This window comes from Cygnus olor, chromosome 2 (assembly GCF_009769625.2).
Source record: "Cygnus olor isolate bCygOlo1 chromosome 2, bCygOlo1.pri.v2, whole genome shotgun sequence".
Taxonomy (NCBI): domain Eukaryota; kingdom Metazoa; phylum Chordata; class Aves; order Anseriformes; family Anatidae; genus Cygnus; species Cygnus olor.
Window position 1 is genome coordinate 120,393,229 of NC_049170.1, and position 9,497 is coordinate 120,402,725.

The 9,497-nt window shown below is 41.4% G+C and overlaps 1 long non-coding RNA gene across 2 annotated transcripts; it reads left to right on the forward strand.

The window, feature by feature from the left end:
• Positions 1 to 932: 932 nt before the first annotated feature.
• Positions 933 to 6,432, forward strand: LOC121064317. 2 transcript variants are annotated; one of them, XR_005816454.1, is made up of 3 exons: positions 933 to 1,496; positions 2,347 to 4,231; positions 4,989 to 6,432. It is a non-coding gene; the product is annotated as an uncharacterized LOC121064317 (long non-coding RNA). The 2 variants fall into 2 exon arrangements; XR_005816453.1 differs by having other exon boundaries at positions 4,025 to 4,231.
• Positions 6,433 to 9,497: the final 3,065 nt, after the last annotated feature.

Consider the following 9,497-nt stretch of genomic DNA (forward strand, 5'->3'; position numbering starts at 1 on the left):
CACTGCTGGGACTGATGGAGCAAGTGTTTTGTTCTGCTCATCCTGGGGAGCGCTTGTGAAGTCCGCTCAAGTGGGGATGAGGGGAAAGAAATTTATTTTTCTGCAGGGTGTTTTGTGATACTCATGTTTTTAGTGACGCCTTCAGTAACTGCCTCTCCAAGTCTCGTGTTGCTGCCCTCCATCTGGTCCCTCGTTGTCATTCCCACCACGAGCACTGGTACAGGGTTCTAGCCTGGGAAACGTTGGCAGCCACAAAGCAGCACAGGAAAAATGGGGAGAAAGGGAGGACCATTGCTTTTCAGCATTTTTTTTTTCAATAGCTGGGCAATTCACCATGCAGCTGCAGCATCACTTGTGCCCCTGGGCTAGAAGGGACGATACAAGGTGTCCAAGTGAGCAGCAAAAGACAGGGAGCAAATGCTGAGGCCACTGCTACTACCCCAGGTCAAACAAGGCGTTTTGTGCTCGCTAAAGGAGGGCTTCGGTATCTGTGTCCATGAGTACACAAGGGCTGTGCTTCTGGAGGTGGCAGGCAGCTAAAACCAGATAAAACCTAGAAGGAGCAAAGAGCTCCCACTCTCTCCAGCTGGGCATTTTAAATAGTCTTCTTGACAGCGTGCTAGTCTTTTTAGCCCTGGACGTGATCACATTGCAATTAAATGCTGGAAACCTACGTACGTGAGGAGCAGAAAAGCACTGGAAAGGCTTAGTGGTAGGTTTCACCTACCCATGTGTTAAAAGCAATTTTCAGGTTTTTGCCCTTTAAATTTTAATGTTCAAAACCCCAAGAATCAATTATGTTAACAAATACTTTAACACCTCAGCTCTTTTAGGGTTGCTGAGGGACAAGAAGAGTTCACAACGTGCTTTGGTTTTCTGTGGCGTAGAGAAATTGCCAGCCAGGGGTTGGCAGAGATCACCACTCTCTCTCTTAGTCTCCTCCAGTTCGCAGCCGCAGGGGATTGTGCTCCCAAAAAAGCTGCTGTAAAGCCGCCTGCGGACATGTACAAAGAGCCAGATGGTCCTTGTGGTGGGGAAAACCAATTCTCTATGTGACCCAAATGGGTACAGATCTGCCCAGTTTTGTGCTGGTCCAGAAATGCAAGTTTCTGAGTGTGCTGGTGAGGTCGCAACGATCTGGCGTGTGTAAGACACTGACTTGTTGATGACGTTGTCTCTGAAGTCACAGAATCTGATGATTTAAAATGTTAATGGCTTCACCTATGTCTTGGTTTGCGGTCTTTGATTAGGTAAAGAATTGCTGTTGACTTGTGAATGACATTTTGTGCGTGTTTTTCCTCTCGTTTATCTCCAGGTCCGTATTCACACTGCTAGATTCTGTGCAAACCCAAGAGAAATCGAATTCCCCATTCAGTAGGGGATTAATACTTCTCCTGAGATGTTTCTGACGCAGGAGGCTTGCAGATGTTCTTATACAAGCCTTTAAAAGGACATTCAACATGTGGCATTGCAAGAACAGATTCAGCAAACTTTAGGTAAGCAAATTGGCTTAATTTAATGAGCCACTTTTCATCAAACTAGATGGGGCCAGATCAAGTGCTTTGCCAAGAAACTTACTTTTATTGGTGCAGTATACTTCGGTACTTATTAAACCATCAGTTTTATGCAGTATTTTTGATGGAGAACGAGCGGAGCTGTTGGAGTGGGGAGATTTCCCACCAAAAGAGGGCGTGATGGGGATGGCTCAGCTGAGCACAGCAGGGCTTATAGCTGGTAATTCAGGTTTTCAAAGCAGAAGCTGATACAGTGCTCCACAACCAGTCCGTGGAGCTCCAAAATCGTCATCTGAAACTAAGCCCAAAGCAACGTGAGTTATTTCACGTGCCCGCCTCACTGCTTTCTGTTTCAGCACAGATAAATCTTAATCCTAAAACAGGCTGGAATAGGAAATTGTCACAAAACCAGAAAGCATCCTTGCACTTCTCTTCCCACAGTAACTTCTGGGGGTTTCTAACAGGGCAAACCATTCACCGTGTTAAATTCACGTGCATAAACCCTTTTGTGGATAGTGAATATTTTGGCATACTCAGAGTTGCTCTCCTGAAATCTGTGTGGAATAGGGGCTTTTGACATTTCTGGCCAGAAAGTCAGTTCTCTGCATCCTGAAAGACTGAGCTTAGTGATATGGTTTAGTGGAGGACTTGTTAGTGTTAGGTCAGAGGTTGGACTCGGTGATCTTGGAGGTCTCTTCCAACCTAGACGATTCTGTGATTCTGTGAGAACCACAAACGTTAGTCATTTCTCTTAATTAAAAGTGTGAGTACTCCAGCGAGAGATGCTTGCACCATCAGAAAGGATTTTTTTTCTTTTTTTTTTTCCTCCTAGAAACTGCCTCCCCATCTCTCTTTCTCTATTGGGGGATGTGTGTGGGCTTCAGTCTGCTCTGTCTTCTCAGTGGGTCTTTGGAGGAGACCTTACTGACCACCTGCTTTGGATTTAGTCTGAAACAGCCTGTCAGGCAGCTTGCAGATAATATTGATTCCCACAGTATTTAACCAAATGACCTTAAAATGCCTAAATAAAGTGTGTGTGTGTCCTCTGCACCTCAAGCCCCTGAAGAACAGCATAAAGATCAGGATTTTTTGAGAGGTCAGAAGACTTTTTTTAATATTTCTCTTGCTTATGTTACAGCAATTGAGTAATTTGTCCTGCTGTCTCTGGGCATACAGCACTCCTGGAGCATAAAACACAGTTTACTAGACTATTTCATACCCTGTTATGAAGGCAGGTCCCTTACAATTGCTTTTCTTGGGTAAGATATCCACAAGCCCTTTGTTTCACTGCCTGATTCCATTTCAATACATCACTTGTACCTTCATCACCCACCATATGCTGACTACTCTATTTTCTTAGGTAGGGTAATAAGTCTTCCCTGAATGTGTGAAATAATCAGGTGAACCATTATTAGATGTCACTACTTCAGCCACTGGAATAAAAGCTTTTTTAGCAAAATGAAATAGAAATTAATTTTACTTTGAAATATTAGCATTTGTTTGTGAGGGCATCTGTTTGCCAAGTTATTTTATATTTCTTCCTATATATGTTCCTTAGACTGTACCATTGTTTCCTGGTTTCTGAAGCTGAAAGAACATTGTTTTTATCAGTCGCATGGCTTTTGTTAAAAGGGAACCTTGATTTGTTCCTCTTAGAATTAGAAGCATATTTTGATACTATTTGATTATTTTTTATGTTAAGCAACCCAGAAAAGAGAAATTTCTAAAAGAAATTTCTTAAAAGGTTCTGGACATTTCCAAATAAATATAACAACACTAACTAGTTGTCTTTAAAATATCTCATTGTGTTTTATTTTCTCTTCTATTTCTTTTACTGCATTACCCCCTAATATATCCCAATAAACGCATTTCAATCACCATAATCATAAAGCACTCAATTTATTAAAGCACATCCATATTCATACAATCTATCCTAAAGAACAGCCAGCAGCTTACATTCCCGTGAAGCATCTTTACTTTCACTGACGGATCAGAGGGAAGCTTTTAGCAGTCAGTGAGGACTGAGCTGCAGTGCTGAGTCCTGCTGGGTGGTGGGAGAAGGAGCTTAATTTGTGTGAGGTGGACAAGAAACACTTTGACTATCAATACTGGGAACATGAAAGAAAATGTGTTGCTTGTGTCAGGGAGTTCAGAGGTTATTCTTCTTCCAAATGAACCTCAGAATGTCCCAAGACATGATGATAGCAGCCTTTTGAAATGTTGTCTCTTTGCTAAACAGAAGGAAAGCTGTTTGAGAGCGATGCAAATGTGACAACCTGCTTATTAGCAGGTGTGTCACTTGCTCCTAACAAGTTACCTGGGTGTAGAGCAAACAGCATCCCTAATGGTCAGCTTCACCTACAGACATTAAAAGAAAGCATCCAATTAACTCTCACCCAGCAGAGTTAAGGTACATTTTATTTCAGCAAAGATGCCAATAGAAAACCTAAGTAATGCTTTCTATTCCCAAGAAGCCAGACTGGGAACTCTGTGGTACTCTCCTTCCTCAGGAACTCCAAAGACTTAGTCCTCAAGAGAAAAAAAAATAAAAATGTCAGCCAAGATTTTATTAACTTAGAGGAGAAAAACAACTTCCAAATTCCTCAACACAGACCATGTTTTACCAGCTGTGCTGAAAAAATGATCTGGGGAATGCCGGTTAGTGGCACTGCTGAAGAGGCCATCTCACCCTACAATGAAGACAGGTAATTTCCCAGGTAAACCTATCTTAAGTAATTTTTTACTTCATTTTTCAAACTTCTAAGCTGTCTTCGTACTTCATGTGCAGGTTTTCTCTCTGTTGTGGCAATCACATTTTAGTTCTCAAAACCAGAGGCATATTTTCCCCTCTTCTTTGAGACCTGTTTAAACTATTTGGATGTTATTAAGCTAAGTATCATTTATAAGGATAATTCAAGCAACAGGAGACAGAATGGAAAAATAGAATAGTTGAGAGTATTTGCAGACTTTAAGAAATATATCTTGCTTTAGCATCTAATAATAAAATTACGTTTTTATCTTTAAAAAAATCCCCTGGAAGAGGATTTTTATTGCCAATATAAAAAGATCTAGGCCATAGCTACTTCACTTTCTTGAATAACAATTAGAAGTCCACACACACCTGTAGCATTAAAGCTCCCAGGTTAGCAAGTGAGAAGATCTGGCACCTTGATTATGGCTGATGTTTGTGGGCAGGGAACACTGCAGTCTGTGCGCTGTTCTTTGTAGACCTGTGGCATCCCCAGTGAGGCCAAGGACTCTTGTATTTGTAGACCCAAGGCTACGAGTTTCAGACAAGGTTTTCAGAATGGAAAGCTGTGATTTCAGGCATTTTCTTCCCTCTAAGTGTTGGGCCCTCTGCCTATGTTTCAGGCTATGCTCATAGTATGGAAATGTTTGGATGCTTGATGTGCCTCAAATCCTGATGTTTAACTGTTGATATCACACTCCTGATGCTTTTACACCTTTATTTAGCTTCCTCAAGAACCTGCACCACATGCTAAGCTCCCAACTCCTCCTCCTGTTTGGGGAAGTGGAGGCAAAAAGGAAGAAGAGATCTGGGAAATCTTGCCTCCACTCATGCACTCACAGAAACTGAGCTGATTTGGGAACCTGGAGCCTACTTCTCACCCAATTTTCTTGTCCTGAGGGTAATCCAAAGCTAGTCTTCCCTTTGAGAAGACAAGTGTGTCCACTCCACTCACCCCAGCCCTTGATGGTAGAAATTCACCCCAGGCCATGCGGTCAGAGTGGAAGTGCAGCGGATGGTCCTTTGCCACGGAAATGACCGATCAGTGTGATTTTCAAGACATATTTTGACTGCAAGCAAGTGCGCTGAAGTGTTACATCGTCTGTGAATTCGGCTTTTCTGCACCGTGGGTTAATGAGTAATCCACTGCGTACCTTTATCTTGCAGAGTTTTGTGTTAAATTGTTGGTTGCACCAGAAGGAATGGAACTTTTTATACTAATTAATAGTGATAATTTTTGTTTAATGTGGCAGCTGAGATCAAGAAACAAATTGTTCTAAAGTGAATTAAATTGGAGGGCTGTTATCCAACAGATTCCTGCTGTCAAAATGTGGAGAGCCTGCCCCCTTTCCCAACCCTTCTTCCCCTTGCCCAGGGACAGACTCACCTTCAGCCCTCTGCCAGTTCTCACACGTGTGGGATCCCTCACTGAGCTGATCAAATTTGCTAACCCAGCAGGTTAAAGGGAACAGCTTCTGTGGGGTTAATGGCTGGCCTTATGTAATTTCACGCTTAAACAAAGTGATTGTGCAAGCACTGGAACACGTGAGCCGCAGGCACGACACGGCATCTGCTCACAGATGATCATTTGCGATTGCTTCCCCTCTCTTCAATTATTAACATTTGGGCCAAGAGACCTCCTGTTTAAGCCTGGGTTACCACAAACAAAATTGATGAGTCAAGACTCCGCAACAGCTCATATCCTCTGTGGCTCACCAAAGAGACCTCTAACACCAAAAGACTCCAGTTGCATGACATGAGGTTCAATTCCAATTTTCCCATCTAATTGTTTGACTTCTTACCAACAATAGTCTGGGAAAAAAAAAGAAAAAAAAAAAAAAAAAAAAAAAAAAAGGCAAGAAACCAATCTTATGAGCATTGCTTCCTGTTTTCTGAAGCTGACTCCAGAACAACAGTTTGTGTAATGATGATGAACTGTTAAATATAATTAGGTCTTTTTCCCTATGGACTTTGTAATAAAAATTGTAAACAATATTTTGCAAATAAAGCTGCAGGCCTACAGGCTGTCACTCCCAGATGGCATGAATTAGCGGAGGAAGATTTGTTGTGCTTCCTTTCCCCGGCAATCCACCCCTCCCTTGGTTCTGGATGTGCTAGCCTTGGACAGGGATGACTCAGCTGCTGGTTAATCACCTGCTGAAGTGCTAAAAGTGATAGCTTGGCTCCCTTTCCTTAACAGTGAGCTGTCGAGGCAGACCAGCAAGAAAACGCTTTCCTGCAGCTGGGAGAATTTTCCTGCCTTCACATCTAGATTCACTGCAATTAGAGGTTGGTGCCTTCATCTGCACAGATTTTACTGTGACTTCAAGGGTCCCTGTTGAGATGTTGTTTAATAAAAGCTTCCTGGTGCACAAACTGCTCGTTCATGATAAAGATGACTTTTTACAAGCATCTCTGTAAAGCTTTCATTAGCAGAAGAGCAATTGACATGAACAGCTCACCCACAATGTAACTGGAGAAATACGGGGCAAGGATGTTTCACTGTTTTACGTCTGACAACACGGAAAGTAACAGAGGATTTCCGACCAGAGAGACTGTCCCCCAAAAGAGATCAGATCTGGAAGCACATTCCAAAATCTTGCAGTTTTAAATTACTGCTTTCTGGATTGATGATGGTAGGGAGAGAGAGGGGAAAAACTACAAATCACATGGGAAACTTTACCAGCCCCTACATCCCCAAGGGGCCATATGTGTCCAACAGCTGCTAGGGAGAAAAACAGGGAAACTATGGTCGTGTTTTGACAGGTCTCAACGTCTTTTACAAAACAATTGGGACAGCGTGAGAGATGCAAAACAAGCCCAGTTTACCACAGTCAGTTTTAACTAATGCGATCCAAGGTCCTCATAGACTATTTCTTTTGGTGTCGGTACCTCTTTCCCCTAAATATTAGAAGGAACGCAGTATGTGAGCCAGCTGCCTGCTCTCAGCACTAGTAACACCAGCCACCCCTGCTGACAAGCAAGCAAATATTGTGAGAAGATCATCTCCAAGTCTCTGCTGTGAACCTTGGCAAGAGCCAGCATGCGCTTTGTGTTCTCCACCTGCTGCAGTGCAGATTTGTACTGCTTAACCTAACCAGCAACAGTTCCTCAAGTGGCTGAAGTTTGAGGAAAATGCAGTCACAGATAGTTACCTTAGCTGCCCACCATCTAAAGGACAGAACCTATTAAGTGCAAAGGAAAAAAATCTAAGCTTTATTTACAACGGCAAATATTTTGCTGGATGTATTTTACTTTGGCCTCTGTTGTATGACTGAATATATTTGGGAGAATTGGCTCCATCCTCAAGAGAAGAGCATCTTCAGCTCTCCTTCCTCCCATGGGGATGGCAGCAGCAGTACTATGGCCCCTCTTCAGCCGGTTGACCAGATCACCCATTCCCAACAGATATTTCCCATCCTCTTTGTCAGGGTCCTCTGAGCCAAAATTCTCCTGCAAGCCCATGGTTGCATAACACTGAGTAAATTTCAGTCCTGGAGGGCAGAGAAAACAGTGCCAAAAAGGATTATTCAAAGTTACAGGTCTGTGTAACTTCTCGTAGCGATGCCGTCGTAGAAAAAGTTCATCTCCTGGCAGGGTCAAGCTAAATGAACACGTGTAATTCCTGTTCTCTATTCTTGTTTTTGGAACAAGTCTGATTGTTATTAACATTTTTGTGTAGGAAGGTCCAAGGACATGGCAGAATCCCAAAGCCAGGTTTGCTCATATAATCGTGCTTGCTGTCTCTCAGCAAGTTTTCAAATTAGTCGTGTGATAAGTATGTTGTTTGAGAAACAGATCTCAGATTTATTCAAAGACATTCTTTCACAGATTTTTCCATGAACATCCCACATCTTTAATATTATGGTATATTTAATATATTCCATATATTTAATTGTCTGGTATAGTAAATGTTGGACTTGATACTATTTAGGGTTCTTACCTGCAGAGGTAATATTCCAAAACATCACCGCACACAAAATGCAGATATCCAAATATCTGCAGAAAAACAAAAGCAAGGGCATACATACATCTCTAAATAAGCGTCATGTAATACTGTATACTCCAACCTCAGCGGAATGCCACTGCTAAGCTGTGTTCTTTGATGGATGACAGCACATGCAAACCTTAAGAGCCAAACAAACATTATCAACATTGTACTGATTTTTTTTTTTTTGGGTCTTTCTCAATTCATTTTCAAACCATCAGCCATGAGTGCTGGAAGTCTTCATACCGGTGAAGCTATTTACCATTCTTTTAACTTCATCTTAAAATTAAGCACAATGTATGTGTATGTAGGTTTACAGGTACTTTTTTTTCTTATGATTTATTTTTTTAAGAGTGATCCTATTCCTTAAAGGATTATACTCCACTTACAATCAATCTATTTTGCTAATCTTCTTTAAAATATCCAAGATAACAGCAATCAATTTATAGCAATTCTTTTCTCTACGCAGACAAAATACAAAGGTTCTTAATATTTTCAGCCAAGTTTCCTTATATATTCCAACTTGGGAGTGGCAATAGGATGAGAGCCAAGGAATTTCCAGAAATCTTGAAATGCTAGTAAGTCATTACTGACGTGGTGCCATGAACATTTAGTTGAAAAAAGTTAGATGTAGAATAATTCTGATCCTGATTAGCACTTATTATCAATGCACCCCACCAGAAGTCAAAGCTTGCTTTCACAATGGGGAAAGAAGAAAGGTAGCTACTTCCATAACTACAGAATAAACTTAGTGTTTCAGCATTTTCTGACCTCAAATACTCTCTGCAAAACAGCATTTTAGCTGCTGCCTTTTCTGACTCTTCATCACTACAAGTTATTATTGATTTAAGTTACATTTGTTTTATAATTTAATCATTTATTGGTGTGAAAATGTTATTTGAAAATAGTTGTAGGTATATAAGATCTGGAGAGTAGTCCTGTGACAGAGGATATCTTCCAAAGCAGATTTCAGGGAAGAAAGTGGTATGAAGCCAAAACGAATGCAGAACTTCCTAAGTCCGTCACCTCAGAAGCTCTAATGGTTCACACTTAGGAGCGTAAGCACAGACATGGTAGATTTCTTCAGGGTGTTTTCCAACTCATACTTGGTTTGTAGAGGCCTGATTTGTTGTTCTATAAAATCACCTCCAAAATCCTCAGCCAAGGAATGATCTCTCTCCCAGCTTTTCCCCTAGATCCATGGCTATTTTCAGTGCTCCTTTTTGTTATTAAGAGAACACTATTA